The 27676-nt window shown below is 42.6% G+C and overlaps 1 pseudogene; it reads right to left on the bottom strand.

The window, feature by feature from the left end:
- Positions 1–1503: 1503 nt before the first annotated feature.
- LOC132144874 (electrogenic aspartate/glutamate antiporter SLC25A13, mitochondrial-like) overlaps positions 1504–27676 on the bottom strand; it is a 43079-nt pseudogene continuing 16906 nt past the window's right edge.

Genomic DNA, 27676 nt, shown 5'->3' with positions numbered 1-27676 from the left:
AATATTTGCTTTGGATCACCACCGCATGTTTTCACTGCGCTTGAGTCATATTGCATAAACTTCAGATGCCATTTCGGGTGGTTTACAGTTGAAATAGATTTTGTTCTTCAACCGCGGGTCACCCCCTGTATATATATACTCAGTGATGTACTGAAGCTAAGGAATCTCTTTAAACTCGTGCTTTGCTGCTGTATGATTCTAGTTGACCATAGAAGAAGACGGTAAATGTGAATATCTGCTCTACTGCCCCTTGTGGCAAGGCAAAGTGAAGTGACCCATCAGAAGCTCTAAACACTAGGCCATGACTTCCCCAAAGAGTGTTTTTACGTATTAGCCTTGCATTGTGAATTCTGTTCAGATAATCTCTTCTATACATTGAATCTATGATTTAAAGCATGCATTGTGTTGTGTTGTTTTTTTTTTGTTTTGTTTTTTTAAGTTAAACATGATACAAGTGCTGGTCATATAATTAGAATATCATCAAAAAGTTGATTTATTTCAGTAATTCCATTCAGAAAGTGAAACTTGTATATTATATTCATTCATTACACACAAACTGATATATTTCAAATGTTTATTTCTTTTAATTTTGATGATTATAACTGACAACTAAGGAAAATCCCAAATTCATATAAATAACTTTTGCCTGCAAAATTATGTCAAGAAACATAGTGAGGACCCCGCCACTCCATAACGACTGTGTGGTAAGCTCAATAAAATGTTAGATCAGTGTCTCTCAACTGGTGGGTCACAGTGTAAGGCCAAAGAAACGACATCAACAACAATAAACATCATTCTTAATGTTTTTCTGATCTGATATTTTTATTTTAAAGATGCGCATGAAAGCTGTTAACACTTCTGTCAGATGAGAAAATATCCCGATTCAGAGTCTCCTGTGGTCAGATGAGATGTTGACAGGTTTGTTGTCAGTGTCAGTATTCTATCATTTTTCTGTAACTTATTATGTTATACTGTGCTCGCTGCTTGTTTCGCGCATGGCGCCATGCGATTTCACTTCACTAAAGCGCAGAAACACGAGCATGTTACACATAAGATAAAAGTACAGTAGCTGGGAAGGATTTGCATGAAGGTATTCTATTCAGGAGCAGTTACATACACACACACATATACATATATATATATAGATGCATAAATACGTATAGTGTACAGAATATGGTGGTCATTTATTGATGAAGACCTCTTGAGGCCCCCTGCCGTACGATGAAAGACCTTGATTTGGTCTTGGGTTTGGAAGTGGCTGTCATCTCCACCCACCTCTCTATTCCTGTTTAATTATACCCTGTAGATCTCTCTCTTTCTCTCTCTCTCTCTCTCTCTCTCTCAGCCTGGGCGGCAGGCAGCCGTCCTTTCTCATCTAAATCTGACTCTCTGACAGCAGAAAGTGATCCCACATCGTCACCCAGCCGGCCCATAGTCCCCATCTTCCCCTTCCTGAGAACTGACACGATAAATATTCAGCACTCAAAGGCCAAACTAGCAGCTTTATTGTTCTGTCTCTGAATCACAATGTGTGGTGATCTCTTTCCTCTCCCACACTGTGACAGCACATGTAATGCGTAGCTTTTGCTCTTGATGTAGCGTTTTGGGGGGTGGGGGGTGTTTTTGGCACTGGATTTCTAAAACGCTCATCTGTTGCAGCTGGCTGTGCCCCACAGTGAGGATTGGTCCTGCTTCGGACACACGCTGATGGAGCTCCGTGCCAACTGTGGGGACAGTGGAGCTGGCCACGTAAACACAGGATCAGAGTCATCACCAACCCAGACTGAGCCTGATGTAACACACCCAATTAGCATGTCACTAGTACTGTGCCATTTGCACCAATAAAAGGGAATCAACTCAATCATGCAGTCACCTGTCAAGAAAATTTCTGAAATATCTTCAGTGGATCAAATCAATACAAACAGTAGGCCTATGCTGTCAGGATCTGCTACCAAGGCTAAAGTGAGCTTAGGGTTTAGGTTGGGGTCAAGGGTAAGTAGGTGGTTTAACGTTGTATAGGTAGTCTGAACTGTGATTTACATGACCAATACAGACTTTAGATTCCGCTGCGTGGCGAGGGCTTGTGATTAACTGGTTTAGAGGACAAATCATGAATAATCAATATTTTCTGACAATTCCTAAAATCCAGAGATTAATCGTTTACTGCATCTGAAATCACATACTCTCTGAATAGTTAGGCTTACTTTAAGAAATGTTCTATAAAATATGAATGTGCAAAGTATGAAATTAATCAAACCATACTACATTTGTAGTACAGCAAATAAATCATATTGTGAATTTGATTTCGCAGAGTCTTTGTGACTGTGTACAGCAAATGAATAAGAAATGTCTGTCTATTGATTGGTCCTCTCGGAATGCATGTAAAATAAACATGACCAATTTTGTCCAAATCATGATATTATACTTTTATGTGCTTAATGTTTTTGATTCGGAAATGAAGACAAGGCAGATAACTGAAAAGAATGACTTGTTTAAGCCCATTCATAAATTATATATACTGTATTATAATTAATAATTAGCAAAGCTTGTCTATCATGTCAGCAAAATAGACAATGTAACTTCCTTTTACTCACCTGTCATTCCATAATTAACGTGAATAATGAACACATTCTTTTTATGGGAAAGAGCTATTTTGTGTCCCACACAATAAAGTCAATAAAGTTTGGAATGAATTTAAGGTGATTAAATGACAGAATTTTCATATTTAGATGTTGTACTCTTGGCTTTGTTGCTTAGCATTAAAATTAGGTTTCATTTCCATGCGCTTTATGTAGTTTTGTTGTGCGAGAGTTCATTGTATTTTACATTCTATGTCATTACCTTGATGACAATTACTATGTGCTTAAATAGTTTTATGGTTAAAGGGAAAATGTAAAAAAGAAAAGAAAATGTAAACAGTTACACATCTATCATTTAGACAATACAACATGGTCACTTCTAACTAGATACAATTGTACTGTTTTAAAACCCTGCAATATGCAACATGTTAATTTAATAAAGAAATAAGAAAGTGTACTGTAGTAATTGTCACTGATCTTTTTTTTCCTTTCAGGTAGATAAGTAATAGAAGAAAACAACTGAAAGTATTAAAATAGGGTTTGATTTACATTTAAAAATAGATTAAAGGCGCCGGGAGGCTGATCCGAGACTTGGGAGTAGGCTCTGCGCCAGCTGGTTTTCTGTGGTGAGGAGAGAGCGAGAGTGAGAGCGAGAGAGAAGATGGATGAGGAGGAGGAGCAAAGGGAAACTTTACATTCGGCTGTGTCCTGTCAGAAAGAATAAACAGCCTGTCTCGATAGTGAAAACAAGAATATTTTCCCCTCAAGTTATGGAACACAAAATAAATGAATAGACCAGAACCAGTTTCTTGCCTTCCCTTAAAAAAAAAAACACTTTCCATTTAGGACACAAAACCTATTTTAGGATGTCTTTGTACCGTTTTAGCCTGAATGAAATCATAATCATAATCATGTAGCTCAGATCCGTTTGAAGCACCAAAACCAGACATGAATATTAAAATTACATCTAAATTCGCATAAGCAATAAAATAAACATGTCAATGTCTATGTGCTTATGTAGATTTATGACAAAGGAAAAAACATGTGAATAGAGTTTCACAATGACCACATATGTAATACATCTTTTCATTCATTCCATATATGCATGTGCTATTTCCTCAGGTTCTCTATTTTAGTACAGCTTCTGGAATACTTGATTCTAACTGCTTGATTGTGTCATGCATTTTTTTTGTATAATGGACTAAATTTGACTGTCTCATATCTTTGTCGATATACAGTATCACTGTCCCAGGCAAATGTTTGGGGTCAGTAAGACCAAAGAAATATTAAGGGTTTCCACATATATATGAAGCAGCACAAGTTTTCAGCATTGATAATAATAGGAGATGTTTCTTAAACAGCAAATCATAATGTTAGAATGATTTCTGAAGGATCATGTGACACTGAAGACTGGAGTAATGATGAAATTCAGCTTTGCCATCACTGAAATAACTCTTCTCTATTATAAAAAGCATATTTTTAACATTCCCATATATTATTTTTTCCCTAATTGAAACATTATACTTTCATTTATAGCAGATATCAAAAGGAATATTTAACTTTCATTTTATATATCTATATCTATATATCTCTCTTTACATCTACTGTATATCTCTAGATAGATATCCAATATATGTGTGTGTACTGTGTTTATTTATTATGTATATATAAAACACACATACAGCATATATATGTACCTATATATTTATATTCATATAAATTATATATATTAATATACATGCATGTATGTGTATTTATCTTTACATAATAAATATTCACAGTCCAAACATATTATGTAACCAAAACGTTTATTTTGGATGCAATTTATCGCGATTAATAGTTATATATATATATATATATATATATATAAGCACACACCATCAGTTAACAATCATAACAAGAGAAATTATCAGAATCAGCTGGAACTTCAATAATAATGCATCCCTGGTCATATGTTTCTTTTTCACATAATAGCTTCAGATCTGAGCGTCATACCTGTATGATTTCATTTAAACTGATGTCATAAAATGTCCGAAAATATAGTCGGTATCCTAAATGGAAAGATTTGGAAAAAGGCAGGAAACCACTTCATTTATTTTGTGTTCCACAACTTGAAAGGCAAATATTCTCGTTTTCACAATTCAGTCAGGCTGTTTATCTCCAGTACACTTTTCGATATGACAGCACATATTTATTAAAGTGCCAACTGAGCCACATGAATCAATATATAAACAGGTATAAAAACAAATCCACACACATGTTTGTATATATACCATGTTCTTTTACTGTATATGCGCCTGTGGTTTCTGGGTTTGAGGACAGCACAATATTCCATGGGAAAATAAGGTCATTCTGTCCAGAACTGGAACAGACTCCAGTCAAAGCATTTCTCCCCACCTCAAATCACTTGGACACATGGAGCCATGTGGCTATGGAAGAGCACTTCTAGAAATGTCACCTCCAGGCTTCCAGTGAGTCAGCTGACCCTTTCTAAATCATAAAGCGAGGGTGTTTTTCACTTCAGCAGGAGAGATAACGATGCCACGGCAAACAGCTTTCAGTCCAGGCGTTCAAAGCTTTCTTGTGTAGTAATTAGGCCTTCCTGCCTCAGCTGTAACAAAGTGCTTGTCGGAATGAGAGTCTTTGCTACAAAGCCAGCCCTCTCTAAACAGCTATTATTTCAGTGCTCATTTCAGTGCTCTTCACAATCACACTACGTGGCCCAGAGCTTTTTTCCTAATGGAAGAATTCTAAAGAAAGCAACTATTTCAAAGTTTTAGGAGGTGTAAGAGTCTTACTGTCCACCGAAGTCTATGTAGAACCACCTCTGCAGGAGCTCATAGGTCACTAGAGTCACTCCAAACTGAGGTGAGGAAGAAAAGAAAAAGCATTAAAAAGCAGTCTGTATAGATTCTACATTTATTAAAAAATACTTAGGAGATGGTTATGGAGTAGTGCCTAATAAACATCATTTTTTACATTACTTTAAAATATAAGGTCAACTGCAAAATCTTTTGTCGCAAAAAACATTAGCATGACTAGTCTCAGGTACATCTATGAGATATACCTCCAGCTCCTTTCCAGAAGGCACGAGGCCCTTCCTCCCGAAAAATCTTCCAGAAACAGTCAATGAGTCCATTGTACGTGGTCTGGCCTGCACGGACAGCCACTTGTAACCGGGTCTTGATAAGATCAGCAGGGGTCACCAGGGATGCGGCAGGCATGCCTAAAGAGAAGTCACACATGTCAATAAAGAGTTTGATTTGAATTCATTAGAACACTGGAGTAATGAGTTCAGGGATATAGACATCATATTTGAATATAACAGATCCATGAATACAGTTTAATTCAGTTTTCGGGCCAGGATTAAAACATTAGCGTATGTAAACTCTGCGACTCCATCTATGATTAATGCACAGCGTGCCATGAATTAATTCCGTCAAATAAATACCGAAAGCCTATTTTATCAAATATTATAAGTATCTCAAGCGGAAAGCACCATTTATCAAACCGGTATGCATCCTTTTTTATTTAAAGGTCCAGACAATGCTTAATAATGAGGCTGGCATAAGGCCTGTCCCACGCTGTCCGGCACAAAGGTCACTGAGGCACCAATTCAGCTCTTAATAGCCTAAATCAGCGATAGCATTTAGCCTGAGCAGTCACGCGGCCAGCACGCCGACTCCACCGTATGTTTAAGAGATTTATTTTAACATCTAAAAAACATACTTCCATCTGAATAATTTCAAGCTTTTCTCTCGCAAAACCTTCATTATTGAGCTCAAAGAACACAAAAATATCTTTAGAAAAACATTTCACATTTTAGTCCTGTCTGTATCAGTGTTACTATCATTAGCGAAATCTAAAGTGAAACACTTTCATTAAATTAAATTTAATGCTGTTAAAAAAAATTTAATCACTCCAGTTAGTGCATTAACTTGGGCATGCTTGAAATACCAAAATTATAAATAAAATAAATCTGAAATATATGAAATTATGTTAGCATCCACACCAGTGGACAATATCGTCTATTTTATTCGAAGCGCACACTCATTTGCCGCTTAATTCTCTAGCGTGTTACAGCAAGATCCAATTCTGATTGGGTGTTAATGTCAATGTCTGTATCATTCATCAGCTGAAAAAAAGATGTAGTTTCTCCATGCCTTTAGCTTTGGTGTGGAGACTGCTATTCTGTAATATTTTTAGAGTTATATCTTTATCGTTATCTTTATAGTTAATCGTTCTTGGTGTGAACAGGGGTTTATAGCGAAAGAAATACTATATGAAAATTCTAATACATACATACAGTTCCTCAAGAACAGGCACGAGAAAGGGAAAAATCCAACTGTACTGTATGCTGGTCAATACCCCAGAAGTCTGCCTGCTTCACCAATAATGGCACACAAACTGAGCGTGTAATTAAATTTCCCGAACTGACTGTAAATCACTAATTGCCTTGAAGCTTGAATTGCTGATAAATGGTAAACTGAGTGATACATGCCATAAGGACATACCTAACCATAAAAACTAGCTTCAAACCATCTGACAGATATAAAACTTTGGGGAAGACAGGAATGCTAAGCTCTCTCTGACCATGTATGGCTTTTCAATCTCATATCATGCTCAAGTCAAGAAGCAGTAAATCTAAAAAGGCAAAAAGGATTAGAAATAAATATTAATTCTCTTTTAACGTACATTCCAAACCATACTGGCTTGGCTAAAGACGTCGTCTTTTCAACAATGTTTTCTTAAAGCTGAACCACAAGAGTAAAATATTAAAATCAACATCAGATCTGGATCGTATGATATACGTGATGAGGAAAGAGAGACTTGTAAAAATATTGCAAGTCAGATCGTGGATGTGTTGGGCTGGTCATGCCAGTATCGCATCTGTTTATTGCTCCTGCAGTATGGCTACTTTGGGACTTTGAGATTTTTTTTATCTTTTAACACTCTCAAAGCTCAAGGCACAAACTTCCAGGCCCTATATATTAAACAGTGGAAAATATCCGACCCTTGGCAGGCGCGCTGCACTTCAAAACACAGCCTAAATCACTGAGCACTCTAATTACGGCCAACCACAATGGAGCCAGCGGTGGCAGGCGGCTACCGGAGAGTGCGTGGTGGCTTACCCGCCAGCGCCCCTGCCAGCAAAAGCCTGCCAGGTCCCACTCGCCCATCTTCATCAGTCAGGGCCGCCTTGGTGTGTGTGTAGCAGGGGAAGTAGATGGCTGAGAAGGGGATGTATCTCAGAAAACAGGATTTTGCACCCTGGAGACTGAGATGATTGACACGTTACGTCAGAATCCAAGACGTTAATATTATATGAGGTATATTACAGAGACCTTTTTCATTTGAGGCCTGCAGAAGCATCGCATTGTGAGGTATTCTGGGAGTTCGGTTTATGGTGTGTTAATGTCAGCCCTGTGGAATGAGCCTGTTTTGTGCTGTTTCTGACTTGTCACTTCAAATAAAAATTCGCCATGGCTTTTTTTTCTTGCAAGAAGGGTCGCGGAGACTATTCCTGCGCCTGTCACCGCAAACAAAGCCGTGCCTTCAACAGGATTCTGTTTCCTCGTCTTTAGCGCGCTGGCGAGCAGCCAGGAGTGGAGAAACAGAGATTTTCCTCTCAGCAGAACGGTTTAAAGCCCAGCTGAAGTGCGCTTTAGACAGGCTTCATTAAACTCGCAAGGTTAATCTGCAGCGTGTACACAGGTAGAGCAGATAGCCGAGGTATCTCTTTCCTAAAGTGATCTTTGTGCTGTCCTGCGGGCCAGGGAGGACTGCCTGCTGCGAAAGCAGATAAAATCAACCCTGCGTCCAAAAGACAAGGTCTAGCTCATCTGCTTTGGCAGAACCCGGAGTGCTGGAGGTGAGGGTTGCGTTAATGTGGGAACATCTGGATTCACTGGCCTTCAGTGCACATGATAACTCGACAACAGCACACGTGCAGGTGTGTGTGTGTGTGTGTGTGAATGTGATATGAAGTGTGTGTCTTCAGTTTGGAGCACGGGCAGGGAGTGGTGGAGGCCCTGCAGCGGCAGAAGGGGAGAGGCGGGGTAATTAGGCTGACAAAGACAGCTCTGTGCCTGGGCCGGACCCTGAGGAGCCAGGCCGTCTGAGAGAAGCAGGCTGCAGCGCGTCTCCTGCACTCAAAGCACATTGTCCGCACGGCTCAGGAGAGACACAGATGGAGGGGAGGCACCGGATTCAACATTCTTACACACACACAGGCTGTTGTGTACGGCAGTGAACCCCCCCGACCATGACTCTGAAATAAAGGCTCCTTTCCCACGACAGGCTGACAGGTGAGCCCTGGAGACTTACCTGCCTCGGCCAGACGACAGGAGCAGGTTTTTTAAAGTGACCAGTCATGTGATTTACTGATAAGTGAAGCACATTCTACTGTTATCTACTGAGTGATATCGAAACTGTACATGAGGTATAGATACTTTAAAGACAATATGGAAAACAAAAGGCTGGATTTGATACAACAGATACAATAGAAACAGCTACACTGACTGAACCGATTGAATCTTAGTTTTGTTATTGTGATTTTATATATATACTGTATATATACACACACACACACACACACACACACACACACACACATATATATATGTGATGATTAATCGGGATAAATCGCATCCAAAAGGTTTTTGTTTAAACATATGTGTGTTGTGTATATTTATTATGTATATATAAATACACACACGCATGTATATATTTTGAAAAATATTTTATGTTGGTATATTAAATATATTTATTTATAATATACAGTATATGTTTATATTATATATAATATACATACATACATACAAACATTTATATATATATATATATATATATATACAGTACAGACCAAAAGTTTGGACACACAATCCCATTCAAAGAGCTTTCTTTGTTTTCATGACTATGAAAATTGTAGAGTCACACTGAAGGCATCAAGGGCTATTTGACCAAGAATGAGAGTGATGGGGTCTGGCCTCCACAGTCACCGGACCTGAACCCAATCGAGATGGTTTAGGGGTGAGCTGGACCACAGACAGAAGGCACAAGGGCCAACAAGTGCTAAGCATCTCTCGGGGAACTCCTTCAAGACTGTTGGAAGACCATTTCAGGTGACTACCTCTTGAAGCTCATCAAGAGAAAGCCAAGAGTGTGCAAAGCAGTAATCAAAGCAAAAGGTGGCTACTTTGAAGAATCTAGAATATGACATATTTTCAGTTGTTTCACACTTTTTGTTATGTATATAATTCCACGTGTTAATTCATAGTTTTGATACCTTCAGTGTGAATCTACAATTTTCATAGTCATGTAAATAAAGAAAACTCTTTGAATGAGAAGGTGTGTCCAAACTTTTGGTCTGTACTATATATATATATATATATATATATATATATATATATATATATATATATATATGTATATATATATATATATATATATATTTGCATGCTTTGACATATTGAGACATTGTGCTTGAGTGGATGAAGTGGGTTTGAGTCCAACTTGTGTCATATACACACACACTTTTTTAAAGCATTTAGACTTAAGGTTCTCCTCTCTTTCCCATTATTTCCTGTCCTCTCTACTATCTCTAAGCAGTGAACATTCAGTTATTATTACAGCATAAACCAACATCAAGTGTCTACATGTAATTAGCATTAAATAACACCTACGCAGAGGTGAACACGCCTCATTCATCTCTCTCCAGCTGTCCATAAAATGTCAGAGAATGCAGCCACTGGATGAGATACGACCCAACGCCATCATGGCAGTCCCCACAACGTTGTTTACACCAAAACACTCGCTCTCCGCAAACCTACTGCTCTCCAAGCCTCAGGAATGCAGCTCTGCATCCCTACTCAGATGCATTCGGCAGCAGCAGAAAAACTGGAGATCTTCTCCTGCAGCGCTGCTGAGCCTCATGGGAAAAACAGGACACAAGAGCAGCACTCAGGGAGCCGCTGGGCATTCACAGTATTACGAGGCTGGTGCTACCTGGTCCGACTGCTGCAGCAGACCGCAGGGGGTGGATTAAGGCCTGATGGTGTGTGTGGGTGGGTATGTATGAGACTTGCTGAAGAATGTGGAGCATGACTGATATAAGAAAGAGCGCAGGGAGTCAATCCACAGGTGGGAGGCGCTAGAGAGCTGAGGATGCTCTTCTAGATCTTTAGTGTGGTACAAGGTGGGTCAGACTGTATTTTGAAGGGATTCTGGAGGAGATGTTAAATATATAAACACTTACAGTACAAACAAATACACAAACACTTCAATAAATGTAATAAAAATGCTTAGTTCTGCATAATTTTAGGATAGGTAGTATGTACATAGACATTAAGATTAAGCATGCACTTTTTGTTGGCATTTATTGCTCATGACCCCTTACTTAATATCTATAGAGAAAAACATGAAAATAAACATAAACATCTATATAAATATAAATTTATTTTATTAATTATGCTCAACACAACTACATTTATTTGATCAAAAATACAGTAAACATTTTAATATTGTGTCAAAGTCTTTTTCGATTTCAATATATTTTCAAATGAGCTGATTTTTTGACTGCCATCCAGACTTTAGTGTCAATCGAGCCTCGAGAAATCATTTGAATATGATCATTTGGTACTCAAGAAACATTTCCTATTATTATCAATGTTAAAAACAGTGGTGCTGCTTAATCTTTTTGTGGAAAATATGTCACACTTCTTTCAGGATTCTTTGATGAACAGCATTTATTTGAAATAGCGTCACATTACATATGTCTTCACCGTCAGACTTTCGAACAATCTGATGCATCCTTGCTGAACAGTTTTATATGGGGTAGGATTTCTTGATACTCTTATATTGTTTTATTACATAGGAAAAAGTATATAGCAGTGAAGTACATACCTGTACTTTAAGCACCTATGTGAATTAGGTTTCAGGTTGTTTTGTGTGAATGTGACATTCCTTGTACAGACAAAAGAAACCCAGGTCACGGATGACAGAGAGAGCGCTGACGCATGGCCCTGTGGTGATTTCTCCTGCCACCTGCAGTCAGATCTTCACGATCTCCAGAAGGTTTGTGAAGATCACCTGAGATCCCCAGCCTGAAGAGAAACAACACAAACATACAGGTTTTCACAGAGCTTCATGAACAATCATGATTGTGAGTGAGAAGGGTTAAAAAAATGTTTGCTGAACGTAAGTACGGATCATCTGAGAACAGTTTGCTAAAGTTGTAAATACATTCTGATGAACTCAAAGTGAAAAAAAACAAAAATGACAAGAGGGAAGTAACATGATATTCATGTCATAAGAGGACAATGCTTTAAACCAGGACCTATGATTGTGCTATTGTCACTCTTTGTAGGAGGAGGAGGAGGTTTTACCTGCCAAAGACAGACGGTTCCTGAAACATCACACAGAATGCAGGCCCCTGGGGGCCTCTCAAAAAAACAACCTCATGTCTCCAACCTTGTACTTGTGAGGCAGATAAAAAGCATCTGCAGGTTGGAACAGCTTCCTCCGAGCTCTTTGAAACGGTTCGGCTTTGACGTGACGGCATGTGAGGCTGCAACAGAAGCATTTAAACATGTCTCGCCGAAGAGGCTGGCCGCTTGCCGCCTCCGTGCCCTATCTTTCCTGTTGCTCCTAGTTACTGAGGCTGCACGCAGAAAAACAGAGCGGTGTAATTAGATGGAAATCAGTTTCCATGGATTTCTTCTCCTTCCCTCAGCCCTCCTTCTGAATACAGAAGAGTCTTACTGTTTGTTTTTTGTTGATTTTATTCCTCTATTCTTTCAGAGATATTCGGTCTTACGGGAATCTGGTAAATTGGTCTCGAATCTCACAAGTGTGTGCATTTAAAAATCCCATTGAGTACGAGGCAGCATATTTAAAAATAAAGATCATTATCATCTCATTGAAGGTGCACTTTAAATAGGATGGACCACAATGACCCACACTTTCCTTCCAGAGGAAATTACAGCTCAGACATGCAGAAAGGGGTTCCTACCTTTCAGAACTCTCAGCTCCGACTTAATAGTTGGCACATTTCATGAATATGGTTCATTTTGGTAATTTGGTCCAATTAATTTTTTTTTTAAGTATTAGAGGCACAAACCCATGGGTTTAGAAATGTTAGATAAACTATTACCTATAATAATCTATAAAATAAACCTCCTGTATTGAATCTAACAATTCAACTTTTTTCATTTTCACCATAGTGAAAAAAAGGTTTGAATTTCATATGCTAAAAACTTAATGATAGCTGACTTGCACACAACCCTGTGACAGAAACAAATCACCAATTAAAAAAATGATATAACATTCCTTTAATTTGTGACACCCAAATGGTAACATAATTTGGATCTTTTTCTACAGCATAATGAGAAGATTATATTGATAAATAATCAAATCTCATATTCTCAACTTTTACACAAACTGTAGTGTTTATTGTATAAAGCTCACTCCTAAACCATTTTTTTGATTAATTATGGGAAAAAGTTTTCAAAAGCAAAAGTTGTGTATTTAATTTTTGTTTAATTAATGTTTATTGGTAGAAAAATGGCCAAATCCCACAAGTCACAAATCAACATTTTCTGAAGGTTAAGCACTTCCTTTCACTGAACATTTTTTTTTTTTTTAAGTAGTTACGAGTTTCTCATCCTATTGCGTACCCTATTCATGGAAAATGCCACTTATTTATGTGGAAAGTAATCTTTTATGGTTAATTATGGCATCAGGGCCGAAAGCAATCTTTCCCCCCCCCCCTTGTTTTGGCAAGGAACAATGCACTAAGGAGCGGGCCAAGCTATTAGCCGCATTAATTGGGTACTAATTGGATATTTTAAAAGTTACACAAAGAGAACAAGCAAAAAGCAAGCAATAACATCGGTTAGAGGGAGACAACAGATCAATCATCTCTGGCGGAGAGGCAGTTTAAAGAGCGGGACGCACGTGCTGCAACGTGACTGCAAGAAATGTGATTTGAGTGCAGAGTGAGCCAGCGTCGGCTTGATAATTCGGTGGTAATTACAAGGCAAGGTAATCCCCAGAGGCACAGAGAGCGTGTGTTTGTGTGTTTGATGGGGGGAAGATACCTAATATACTCTTTACTGGAGAGATGAGCGCAACTGAAGACCAAGCACATAAGCATCACACACACACAATGCTACAGTCTTCTAAAAACAATAGCTCACCGCCAGACACAAACATTAGACTCCCTTCATTAATACTCGTTCACATTCCTCGCACTTAAATGGGATTACACAAGCGTTTTCATGTAGAAATGAGACCACGGTGATAAAAAAAAGTTTCGCAACAGACTAACAAACCTTTACGAATGCTGAGAAACAATGGACAAGCTAAATTACACAACTCCCACAGCAAATGAACAAAGCGTCACTGTATGCACGCCACGGTTTTCCCCCGCTCTCTACAGCACTTTAGGTTGGCTACGCGAGTATTTTGAGTAACCCAGCCCTCAAATGAAGGCCAGCACACAACCAGATAAGAATCCAGCCAACTCCTCGTGCTGTTCTTACCAAATGATCAACTCTTGCCAACAGTCAAAGGCCTAATTCAGAATCTGCAATGTGAGAAGGGATGAGCTTGAAACGTAAAGAAAAAAAAAACGTGAAATTTTAATCACCGCACTTCCATGACTCTCAACATCTCTTGCTTTTCCCCCTTTCGTTTTCTGTGATTTTTACTCTCCTCCCTCAGACAGGAACATTCACGGTGTGCAAATCTGCAGTCTAGTCTTTTCCCTCACAAACCAAATAAATAGATTTGATTTGCCGTGGCTGCAGTGTCAATAAACGCGGCTTTGAGCGAGCGGCGCATGTACAGGCGTGAGAAAGGGAGCGGATCCTGCCAGGCCAAACATCGGGGATTCGGGCCGGGATGAAAGGAGCTGTCAGAGAAATCAGAAGAGGAAAAACACATCTCTGTGGCACAAGCTCCCTTTCTGAGCTGACTTCATCTGCAACCAACCTGATGTTTCCGTAGCCATCTCTTTTCAAATCTCAGAGCCGAGATCTTGTGGCCTAAATGCACTCATGTCGGTATAATCGACACTCACAATCATCTAAGACTCTGTGACACTTTTAAATGGAAACCCACATGTGCAGAAATGTTTTAATGATCACTGTCATATGAAAGAGGGTCTTTCAGTGACCTGGGTCATGGCAGATTTGAAGAAGCAGGGTCTGGTTTTGATAGGTCTCGGGTACGACACAAACAGGAAGGCTACTGCTTTCTGAAATCCGAACTGAAGGTATTCGCTTTCACACAGTTCAGACAAGAATAAACTGAAGCTTATGTAATCGATGTATTAATAATGTCAGTTTCAACTTTACGCTTCTAATGAAAAGGGTAAGTGATTCCCTGTTAATGCTTGTGAGGGGCAGCAGCAGACTATGATTTAGAGGTGAGATGACAGAGGAGAAGTGTTTTATACATGTTTTCAAACACTGATGGGGCTGAAGTGTCTTTTCAATCACCTCACAAAAGGAGAGAAGTGTTCCCTCAGGCCAAGGCTTAGACCTCAAAGCCCACTGACATTCAAAACTAAACTCCTTATTGTCAGTGTATTGTTACTGTGTGATGAATGGATTATATGTTTGCGTATCAAAGAATAAAGCTACTCACACATCCGCCAGCCAAGATTTCAGCAGGTATATGAACGCTGCCGTCTTTTTGCATAGTCTTTCCTCTCACAAAGTCATTCACCTGTGAAAAAAAACAAAACAATGTAGCATCAGATATCTACAGTTTCTTGGAGGAAGAGAACTTCATGGCAGATATTTTTTATATTTAGCACCTACAGAAATCTGCAAAAAGTTCAGCATTTTTTTCAGAATTCAAATGCCTCTTGCATGTTGTACTGGGATTGTTTTAGCACCCAATTCACTTAAGAAAATGTGCAAAAGTAACTTAATTTAAATGGACACATCTATAGAAGTCTGCACTATACAGTACAGTAGTGCCCATTTAAACTGGATTGCAGGTTGTCAGTGAATAAGACATGGTTTTTTGTGCATTCCCAAGATTTTCTTATGGTAGCCTATTTGTGGCTCAGAATAAAATAAAAATAAAAAAACTGTGAGACAGTCGCCATTACAAGAATTTGTCGTTACTGTGATATACTGAAATCACAATTGTAATACATAAAAATCACAGCTGTGAGATATAAATTCACAATTTTGAGTTATAAAGTTGCAATTTTGAAATATAAAGTCCCAACTGTAAGAAAATCACAACTGTGAAAAATTATGTTGCAATTCTGAAATACAAAATCATATCATTATCAAGTAGTTGTGTAGTTACCATTTGTAGATCTAAAGTTGAAATTTTGAAATATAAAGTGGCAATTGTATCACAACTGTGGGATATCAGGTAAGACTTTTGAGATATAAAATCTGATATAAAAAATTTGCAATTTTGACATATAGTGGCAACTGTGAGATTAAGATCAAACAGAAAACAGGTTCACTTCTTTTTTTAATGGGCTAAGGCGAGGCACTGGTGGGTGGGAGAAACGGAGGGGTGTATTTCTGAGGAGTTAAGGGCTTTGGTTTTAAGAGGCCACGCTGATGTGGTGAAGGCAGAGCACTTACTGTAAGCTTTATGGCTTTCTCGGGAGCCACGCCCAGAAGCTGCGGTACCGAGGCCTATAATTAGAAAACAAGTTGATTAAAAAAGACAGGGGTAAGGAAAGCACGATTTTCCTCAATATATAAAAGCTGCAGTGCTGTCTCCAATTCCCTATCATCCACACACTAATGAACACTATTGATGTGGAGTGTTTCAATATTGGAAACTTAACGGTACTACAAACTCTTTTACCCTTTAAAAACAGCCTTAACCAAACTTTACACAGCCCTCAATTACAATGCAGATTTTTGGCTTAGACAAAAATAAACAAAATAATCTGATTTAAAATTGATGACCCGCCCCCGGCTGTAACAAACAAGCGCAGTAATGTGGGCATAGTATACGAGTGTAAATAGGCCACACAGCTAGATGAATACAAACATTTCCTGCATGCATTGCCTACGGAGTGCATTCGTGTCTATACACAAGCAGATGAATTAGGAAAAAATATTTTTCAAACGTAATCATCCGTTGCAATTCCTGTAAACAATTATTGTTCTTGCATGCTGCTGATTGTTTAGTGTTTGCCAGGATAATGACATCATCGGCTGTTGTCTTTACCAATTTCTAAGCATCTCATTTGTCAATAAACAATCAGTGTGACTTTGCCTGAGCAAATTTGTGCCTCAAATAATAGTAAATATGCCCTGCATTAAGGGATCTGATAAGAAAAGATGAAAAAATATGCTAAAGATTGTTTAGAATAAAAATAAAATTAAATATATATATATATATATTTATTTTTTTTTACCTGCAATTATAGTTTAACCTAATTATCAAACATTACTCTTTTTTTTTTTTTTTAAGTTGCATTGAAAATCATGTGGCTCAATAATCTACCATTTCACATCAAGATGGCAATTGTGTACTAAATGTACAGTCAACTTTGTGTTGGTCTTTAAAGTATTTTTTATGCATTTTCTAAAAGCCTGGACTGCCCCCTTTTTTTGTTTAAAAACTATTTTTATGTAAAACAAAAGCACTTTAAAACTAACGCGCTCTGTCATAAAGCACTGATACGCTCGGTTAAAACGAGAACTGATTTTTCATACCATCCCCTGTTATAATTCTGCAGGGGTGATGAAGATCTCAGACTCTCTTTTGTCAGCTTTATGATTGACAAATACCAGTAGTTAGTGTTCTCAATGGAGGTCACATGGCAATTGTGCCTTGCAATCACAATTTGAATCTGTGACCTCACAGAATGCTTTAAAAACTCATGTTCCAGCTCTAAAAGCAGAGCAGATACTCATTATCTGAGCGCCATTGACCGCGTAGAGCATTCATGTTCTTCATTGTTAAGTTCCTGTGCTGGTATGTGCCCTTTCATGCTCTGCACATTGTCCCCTCAAGCAGCAAAGGTAGACTTAATCTCTTCAAAGCAGGTAAGGTCAGAGGGAAGATGACCTGCCCCTGGCTTTCATGAAAATGCTTTTTGTTGGTGCGTCACCGATGGCCTGGCTGCACGAAGCCACTGACCTCTGTAGAGGCCGAAGAAGCCCTCGTTGCATATGACCTTCTTGAAACAGTCAAAGCTGTTCTTGTACATCTCCAGTGAAGTCATCTCATCTGAATCAGGAGAGAAATGTGCACAGATCAAGCTCTACTTGCATGTGAAAACATTCTAAAACCGTTCTAAACAAACATGTCGGTGGATTTTAATGTGAGAGAACAACCGGAAACAGAGTTCTCTTACGAGAGCTCTCTCGTACTGCGTCTTAGCTAAGTAAAAGTAAAAGTAAAAGTCTCTTTTCACGAAATACTGAAGCAAAAAATTATCCTTAATTTTGTATTTTTGTAAAGGGCATTTGCAGCAGTACACAGCCATAGGCGAGACGGCTCGTTCGCTCATTGGCTTGTTCTGCGGCAACTGCACAGCCTATCGAGCGCAGGCTGATGCAACATCAGACCAATAAGGGCGCTTCGCGCCCTTCTTGCCACTTCCTGCCGAAACGGGTGTGGCCCAACCTATAAAAGGAGCTCGAAAAGGCTGACTCACCTGATTTTTCATCTCTTCAGCGAAGCTCACGCATCGCTGGATCACGAGGAAGCAAGCGCCGTCTGGAAGAGCATATCAGCAGGACGAGCCATCCTGAAGCCGCTGGCACCGCCGCCTTCCACTGCCGTTCCTGCTGCGCTATCCGGCGCCCATATCCTTTACAATCCTTGTTCTGTAATATCCTGTGTGTGTGTTCGCCCTGCGACGCACATTCACAAAAGAGCTGCGTCTTTTTAAAGATGCCTTCGTGCGGCTCGTGCAGAACCCCGCTCAGCGAAGGAGATCGTCACGTCATCTGCGTCTCCTGTCTGGGTGAGGACCATGCAGCGCTCGCGCTCGCTGATGGCGGATGCCCTCATTGCGAGTTGATGCCTATGGTGACTCTGAGGACTCGCCTGGCATCCTTCTCGATGCCTGCATCATCCGCTGCGCCGCAGCGCCGTAAGAAGAGCCGCTCGCAGCGCCTACCAGAACCGCCTCCAGCTCGGCCAAGCTCGCCGGTTCCCTCCGCTTCGCCGGTCTCCCCTGCATCGCTTCCCGATGCTCAGCGTCCGCTGCTTGCCGACGCGTCATCTGAGGAAGTGGATCTCAGGCCCGCGTCAGAGGAAGAAGACACGTGCTCTCTGCTTGCTTCGGGCAGTGAGGGTTGGGCGAGCTCCGTGGATCTCACGCCCGCTGCTCAGAGGCCCAGCAGACGGGGGGATATCGATAAGGAGCTGATGCGTGTACTCTCGTTGGCCGCGGCGAGCCTCGGCCTCGAGTGGTCTGCACCAGCGCCCCCTTCACGTTCCCGGCTGGATGGTAGCTATCTTCCGGATGAGCGCTCTTCCACAAGCTCAAAGCACGCCCCTTTTCTTCCTGAGCTTCACGAAGAAGTGGCGAAGGCTTGGGACGCTCCATTCTCGGCGAGAATCCGCTCATCTGTTTCGCCAGCATTCTCCACACTGGACGGTGCTAAGAACAGAGGCTACCTGTCACTTCCGCCGGTGGAACAGGCTATAGCAGCGCACCTTTGCCCGCCCTCTGCTGGACGGCGGACTAAGGCGGCGTTGCCATCCAAAGCCTGCCGCATGACGTCAACGCTGCTCGCATGGATATTCTCTGCTGCTGGGCAGGCTGCGTCTGCGTTGCACACCATGGCGACGCTACAGATTTTCCAGGGCGATCTTCTCCGCAAGCTGGATGAGATGGGACCTGAAGCGATCTGTCTCGCGGATCTGAGGAGTGCTTCGGATCTCTCCCTCCGCGCTACTAAGTCCGCTGCACAGGCCATGGGACGGGTTATGGCTTCCGCTACGGTGGCTGAGAGGCATTTGTGGCTGACGCTTTCTGACATCAAGGAGTCTGAGAGCGCTGCGTTCCTTGACGCTCCGCTAACTCCTGCCGGCCTCTTTGGATCTTCCGTCAACGAGTTTGTGGAGAGATTCGCCGAGGACCAGAAAGCTTCACAGGCGTTCAAGCACTTCTTGCCGAAGCGCTCCAGTTCTGCAGCTAGCCGCTCTAGACCGGCCCCACAGAGCTCTCAGTCACACCCACCGCCTCCTGCTGCGTCATCGCGACAGCGTCAGCAACGCAGCTTGGGACCCCGTTCTCGCTCTTCGAGCCGTCGCCCCGCGCCGCGGGAGCCGCGGCAGAGGATTGCGGTGAAGCCAGAAGCCCCGAAAGCATCCTAGCACTGCTGGGAAAGCGCCGGTGTTCGAGTTCCGCTGCGGCCGAGCTCTCACCCAAGCGCGCCGCTGTTGCAGTTCCAAGAGTTGTGACTGCCTCAGTGTCTTCTGCAATGCGCAAGCCTGCACGAGTGCCCGCTTGCCTGCACACAAAAGCCGTTATCACGGCTACCCAGATGTTTCACAAAAAGAGTGTTTTTTCTGGTGTTCCGGCCACGGCCGATGGTGCTATAAATGTTGTGACGATGCCCACTCCTCAGTGCCCATCTCCACATATAAGCACAGCCCTGCACACAGGGCCTGCGCCCATAATGTCGACTCAAGTCGGTCGCGCACACTACATAGTAAACGTGCCCACCTCTCAGTGCCCACAATTACTATGTCACAAGCGTCATGTGGTTTCTGCAAAAACGAAACCCGTGCACGTTCGTCCGGCCACAGCCGATGGTGCTTTAAATGCAGTGACGATGCCCACTACCCAGTGCCCATCCCCACATGTAAGCACAGCCCTGCACACAGGGCTAGCGCACATAAGATCGCCTCAGATCGGTCGAGCGCGCCGCATAGTAAACGTGCCCACTTCCCAGTGCTCACATACACTATATCACATACGGTGCGGGGCTTCTGTAAAAACGAGGCCCGTGCACGTACATTCTGCACAGGCAGACGGCGAGTTGAAAGTGGTAAAAGTGCACACATGCAGCCCACGGTTACTCGCAGGTATATCGAGTCCCACAGGACCCGCTCAGCCTCCCTCCAGTCGGTTAAGCGCCGGAACGGGGTCGAGGAAGAGCGATCTGCCCGCTGTGATCAGCGCGCTCCCCGCCTCAGATGCGCAGCACACTCGAGCGCCGCCGTTGCCCAGTCAACAGAGCGCGTTTCGCATCCAGCCCTTAGCCATTCATGCAGATGCATGGTCAGCGCTTCCAGGGGTTTCGGATTGGGTGCTAGGCATTATAAAGAGAGGCTACTCGCTACAGTTTTCTCGACGCCCACCGCGCTTTTCAGCGCGCGTCGAAACTACGGTCAAAACAGAAGTAGCACACATACTTCGGGCCGTAATATCAAAACTGTTGAGCAAAGGGGCTGTAGAGCCTGTGTCTCAAGCTCAAAGCGAGGGGGGGCTGTACAGCAGATACTTTCTGGTGCCCAAGAGAGACGGGGGTCTCAGGCCCATACTGGATCTAAGACAGCTGAACAAGGCATTGATGAAACGCAGTTTCAAAATGCTCACGACCAGGAAGCTCCTCGCGCAGATTCGCAGAGGGGACTGGTTCATGTCAATAGATCTGAAGGACGCGTATTTTCAAATACAGATAGCGTCAAACCACAGGCGGTTTTTGAGATTCGCCTTCGAGGGCCAGGCATACCAGTTTGCAGTCCTGCCATTCGGCTTGTCCGTAGCTCCTCGTACGTTTACGAGGTGCATGGATGCAGCGCTCGCTCCTCTCAGACTCAGAGGCATACGAGTGCTGAATTATTTGGACGACTGGCTGGTTCTAGCCCGATCACGAGCGGAGCTCGTGGACCACAGGGCCGTTTTACTCGATCATCTCGAGAAGCTCGGCCTCAGTGTCAATTGGGCGAAGAGTTCGCTGAACCCCAGTCAGACGATCCTGTTTCTGGGTATAGTTCTGAACTCGTGTTCCATGACGGCGCGGCTGTCACCACAGCGCGCGATGGGCATTCAGCGCACAGCGAGTTCTTTCCGTTGCGGCGCGACCGTGTCGCTCAAACACTGTCAAAAGATGCTGGGTCTCATGGCCTCAGCATCTCCGGTTCTGCGGCTGGGCCTGCTCCGCATGCGCCCCCTGCAGTTCTGGCTGAAGGCTCGGGTGCCGCGCAGAGCGTGGGCGTCTGGCCGGCTGCATTTCAAGGTCGATCAGAGCTGTGTGGCGGCTCTAGCACCTTGGACAGCGAACGGCTGGTACCGATCAGGTGTAAGCCTGGGGACTTCCCCGAGTGTGAAAATGGTGTCGACGGACGCCTCCACTTCGGGATGGGGAGCGCTGCTCGAAGGCAGACCGTCCTTTGGCCTATGGTCAGAACGGGAAAAGCTCCATCATATCAACTGCCTGGAAATGCTGGCAGTGGAGAACGCGCTGACGCGCTTTTATCCCCATATCAAGGATCACCACGTCGTAGTCCGTTTGGACAACATGTCCGTGGTGTCCTACATAAATCGCCAGGGCGGTCTCGGGTCCCGAAACCTGTGCAGGCTGACGGAACGCCTCCTGATTTGGGCTCAACGCAACGTGCGCTCGCTGAGAGCAGTGCATGTGCCTGGACTGCAGAATCTGGGTCCAGACAGGCTGTCCAGAGGCAATGTCCCTACGGGCGAATGGTCTCTACACCCGCAAACAGTCCGGCTGTTGTGGGAGAGATTTGGCATGGCGGAGGTGGACCTCTTTGCGTCCCACGAAAACGCTCACTGCCCCGCGTTCTTTTCCAAGAACGAAAGCGCGCTGTCACGGAGATGGCCGTGCTGCCCGCTTTATGCGTTCCCTCCCGTCTCCCTCCTTCCGCAGGTGATAGAACGGGTGAGAGAAACGAGATGTTCAATACTGCTTGTAGCACCTCTTTGGAAGAACCAACCATGGTTCCCAGATTTGATGCAGTTAGCAGATGTCGCCCCGTGGCCGGTACCATTGAGGAGAGACCTCCTCTCGCAGGCCAGGGGCTCGATTTGGCACCCTCAACCGGAGTTGTGGTCCCTCCATGTATGGGCACTCAACGGTTACCCGCTGATCTCGCAGTGGGAGTGCTAAATACCATCACTCAGGCTAGAGCTCCGTCGACACGACGTCTGTATGCCTCGAAGTGGTCGGTGTTCTCCAGCTGGTGCACAGCTCGAGGTTATTCACCCCTTAGTTGTGAGGTGACGGAGGTCCTCTCCTTCCTTCAGGAGCTGTTGGATAAGGGCAGAGCCCCATCCACGATCAAAGTTTATGTGGCTGCCATCGCGGCGTTTTCTGAAACGGCGTCCGGTCAGTCAATAGGAAGGAATGATTTAGTCATCCGGTTCCTCAGAGGAGCTAGGAGGCTGAAACCTCCCAGACCTCCGTCAGTCCCTATGTGGAACCTCGCGGCGGTTTTGGAGGCCTTGAAGGGTCCCCCTTTCGAGCCTATCCAATCGATTAGCCTTCAGCATCTGTCGTTCAAGACAGTATTCTTGTTGGCTCTCGCTTCTGTGAAGCGTGTGGGTGATTTGCATGCGCTCTCGGTGAGCCAGTCGTGCTTGGAGTTTGGGCCCAAAAACTCAAGAGTCATACTCAAACCTAGGCACGGTTATGTGCCGAAATCCCTCAACACGCCGTTTAGGGCTCAGGTTATTGCCCTGTCTGCCCTGCCGGTGTCAGGGGAGGATAGAGACTCGAGTCTTCTTTTCCCTGTCAGGGTTTTAAGAGCTTATGTGTCTCGCTCTGCTGCCTTTCGGCAGATGGAGCAGCTATTTGTCTCGTTCGGTGGACGTTCCAAGGGAATGGCTGTTTCGAGACAGACTCTATCCAGATGGATAGTTGACGCCATAGCGTTAGCTTACGCTTCCAGGGGCCTTCAGTGCCCGTTGGGCGTCAGAGCACACTCCACAAGAGGTGTTGCCTCGTCGTGGGCGTGGTCTACTGGGATCTCCTTGCAGGATATATGTATGGCGGCAGGTTGGGCCTCGCTGTCTACATTTATCATGTTCTATAACCCGGAGGTTCCCGCCTTGCAAGCAAGGCTGCTGTCGGTATAGACGAATCAGGGCCCTGAGGGGAATTCTGAGTTCACGAGCGCTATGTGCTGCCGACTGTTATATGGGCAGTATTGCGTAAGACCCGCATTGCCACATTGGTCAGGCCTTGCCTCGGCTGTGTGATGTCATATTGCCGCATCTACGGATGCTGCTAGATATGGGACGGAGGGCTTTCCCCCTTTCTGTCCTGGACTCTCTGTGAGTCCCTCAGGTGACTGTGCACTGTAAATCCTGGGCGTTGCTTCAGGTTTATTGGTGTGTGATCCCTGCGCGCACGGCGTTTTACATTGGGTTCCCGTAGCGTCTTAGCTAAGACGCAGTACGAGAGAGCTCTCGTAAGAGAACGTACTCGGTTACTAAACGTAACCTCGGTTCTCTCTAGAAGAGTGAATGAGTACTGCGTTCTCTGCCGTGCGTACGATTCACTCTGGTTCGCTTCGGCGATGAAATAAATCAGGTGAGTCAGCCTTTTCGAGCTCCTTTTATAGGTTGGGCCACACCCGTTTCGGCGGGAAGTGGCAAGAAGGGCGCAAAGCCTATCTAAAGGAACGAGCCGTCTCGCCTATGGCTGTGTACTGCTGCAAATGCGCTTTACAAAAATACAAAATTAAGGATAATTTTTTGCTTCAGTATTTCGTGAAAAGAGACTTTTCCCGTAGCGTCTTAGCTAAGACGCAGTACTCGTTCGCTCTTCTAGAGAGAACCGAGGTTACGTTTAGTAACCGAGTACGTTTTCACTGGAGGAAGTGCTATTATGAATTACAGATTGGTATTTTGGCCAGAAGCAATGCTTTAAAGTTAAAATGTTTTAATGGTCGATTTGTTTCTTAAAAACACTTTTCATTTACAAGACATTGATTAAATACTTGTGGATTATTGTGATGTTTTTATAAGCTGTTTGGACTCTCATTCTGATGGCACCCATTCACTGCAAAGGATCCATCGGTGAGCAAGTGATGTAATGGTAAATTTCTCCAAATCTCTTCTGATGAAGAAACAAACTCATCTACATCTTGGATACCCTGAGAGTGAGTACATTTTCAGCTAATTTTCGTTTTTAGGTGAACTATTCAACTATTCAGAGATGTGCAGGCTAATGAAGCGGGGACACATTGATGAAGGGCACATCAAACAGCAACAAAAAAAGAATGAACGGAAAGAAAGTCAGGATATTTTGGAAGAAAACATCAGTCAATTCTTATCTTAACTTTGGGGTGGACACAAAGGGGATACAGCACCGACAGGCTTAATTAAAGAGTGAGTCGCCCTGCACTACCTCCTTATTACCTTGTCTCCTCTGAGAGAGCCAGACTGTAGCCAAACACAGGGCCAAGCACCACCTCCTTACATACACACAGTCCAACACACACACACCTCTGATCACTGACAGGTACAAAAGAATCCACCCAGGAGGTTCCCGTGGTGCATAACCTCATTAAACTGGAGAAATAACCCCCTAAGAAGGCAATAGGGCAGGCTTTGTTTTTCTTTTCCAGTCCTGCTATCTCTCATGTGGAGGAAGGGCTGGTGCTGGTGTAGGCTCAGGTAAAGGAGTGGTGCACAATGATCTGTGACTGACTCACCTCCAGCCACAGAGCCCAGGGTGAACCTGTACACCGACTCAGCGGCCTGAACCAGAACGAAGCGAGACACATCACCACCAGACTGTTGTGGACAGAGAAAACACAAAGAACTGCCACCATTATGCTTTTTAAAAGTTTCGAGTTATCAGTCATATAAATGGTACTTAGATTATGAATAAAAAGTTGCAAAGCTGTTATCAAAAGCAAAGAAAATACAAAGACAAGAGGAATCAGAACTGCTGCCATTATGCTTTTCAAAAATTTTCTAGTTATCAATCATATAAATGGTATTTAGATTATGAATAAAAAGTTGTACAGCTGTTATCAAAAGCAAAGAATGGCTTTTTTTCTCAGAATACTAGAATAGAATAGAATAGAATAGAAAGACAGAACATTTTAATATGATATAATACAATATAATTGCATATAAATATAAAGAATGCATATGTAGAAACTTTTGACTAAATGCTGACATAATTTCATTCTGCTTTCTGTTAGTTTAATTACTGAGAAAAAGAAACATTAGGATTTTACAGCATAATAAAATACTTAATTTAATTTGATCCAGTATCCCTAGATAATGAGAAATGCTGCTTTTATCATAGTGTTAGTCGAGAGAAGCAGAAACCACAATCAACTGGGTTCAATCAGTGCTCTAGCCACAACTGTACCCCCACAGTTAGAGAGAGCACAAGAAATAAGGCCAGCCAGAACCATCCAAGCGTTCCCCGCCAGAGATACAGTTGCCCTGCCTACCCGAGACCACCTGTCAGGAACCTCAAGGTAACTGCGCCCCCCTGCCAGACTCACTGAGGGGTTAAGGGTGTGGGATGAACTGTGTTGGGGGGAATGGTGAGGGAGAGCTGGCCAGCAGCCCATAAGGCCAGACCACAGCCCAAAGCAGCACATTGTGGTGGGACTGGCGTCTCTGTCCCAGGCCCCCGCTTCGTATGGCCCTGCACGGAGGAATAACTCAGCCCTCAATGTGTTTGGAAGCAGAACTTCTGATAAAATAAAGAAGGAATATCTAGGCACAGACACACTCTCTTTCTTTTCCCTGTAGAGTCTTCAGGCCTTTCTGTCTGTTTTCATTTCCCCTCATCTCACCATCAGATGTCGATAAGTTTCCCCGACTGCTGGGCTTGCATTTCATTTACAGCTTTTTATATGTGTGATGTGTGTGCTGATGACAGATTCAGATTTTCTCTACTTTCACTGCTCTGGTCAAAGCGAAGATGAGAGCTCAGCAGTAGCTGACGGAAAAATGCAGAGGGGCTGGAAATGATGCGTCCATCAGAAGCACGCACTTATAAACACAAGTTCTAAAAACATATCTTTAACTTTGGCAACCGAGACATTAAAAAAACGAGTGAACCAATAACATCAATATACGAGTTAAAATATTGCATTTAGATGTGATTTGGCAAGTTATCTAAGAATATAGAAGTCACATTTCTGCAATGACCGAACAAAGAAAAAAATAGAATAATACACTACGGGTGTGTCCAAATCCGCTCGCTATTTCAGTTACAAGTGTGCTAACCAGAGAGTCCAAATCATTCAATCACTGTCAAAATAATTAATGTACAGGAAACATTCCCAGAATTGGTGATAAATTCGACACATTCATTTATCAGAAATTCTGTCACGTCTGACTCTGACCAAGTGTGTCAAATTCTCAGAAAATGAGTACTGTAAATTCATGAAGAAAATGCCTAAAGAGATTTTATTTGTAACTATCTTCTGCTCATCTCCTTTATGTTAGTTATTTATTAATTTATACACTACTCTTCAAAAAGGTTTGCTGTCGGTTCATTAATTATTTTTTTTTTGTGAAATAAATACTTTTATTCAGCAAGGGTGCATTAAATTGATCTAAAGTGACAGTAAGACATTTCTAATGTTACAAAATATTTGTATTTCAAATGAATGCTGTTATTTTGAACTCTCTATTCATCCTGAAAAACCTGAAGAAAGCGTAGCAGTTTCCACAAAAATATTAAACAGGACAACTGTTTTGAACTTTGACAATAAGAAGAAATGTTTCTAGAGCAGAAAATCAGCATTTTAGAATGATCTCTGAAGGATCATTTCCTGTACATTACTGGAGTAATGATGATGATGAAAATTTTGGCTTTTCCATCACATGAATAAAGGATCAAATTGAATTAATTGCTAAATAAATGCATTAATTAATTTTAAATTATATTAAAACAAGAAAATATTTTAAATTGTACTTTTTCATTTATTTTTGAACTGCCTGTCTTGGTAGAGATCATACTGACATTAAACTTTTGAAAGGTAGTGTATGTTATATAAATTTATATTGCATGTGTTTAGTGGCTTTATTACATTTTGGATATGTCTGAATGTCATGATGCATGTGTTATCTGTCTGTCTTAAAAATGCAGGAAAAGGAAAAGTGCATATTTGAATATGGCACTGTACCATAGCGT

The sequence above is a fragment of the Carassius carassius genome, chromosome 8 (genome assembly GCF_963082965.1).
Source record: "Carassius carassius chromosome 8, fCarCar2.1, whole genome shotgun sequence".
Taxonomy (NCBI): Eukaryota; Metazoa; Chordata; class Actinopteri; order Cypriniformes; family Cyprinidae; genus Carassius; species Carassius carassius.
This window is presented reverse-complemented; position numbering and strand designations above follow the sequence as displayed.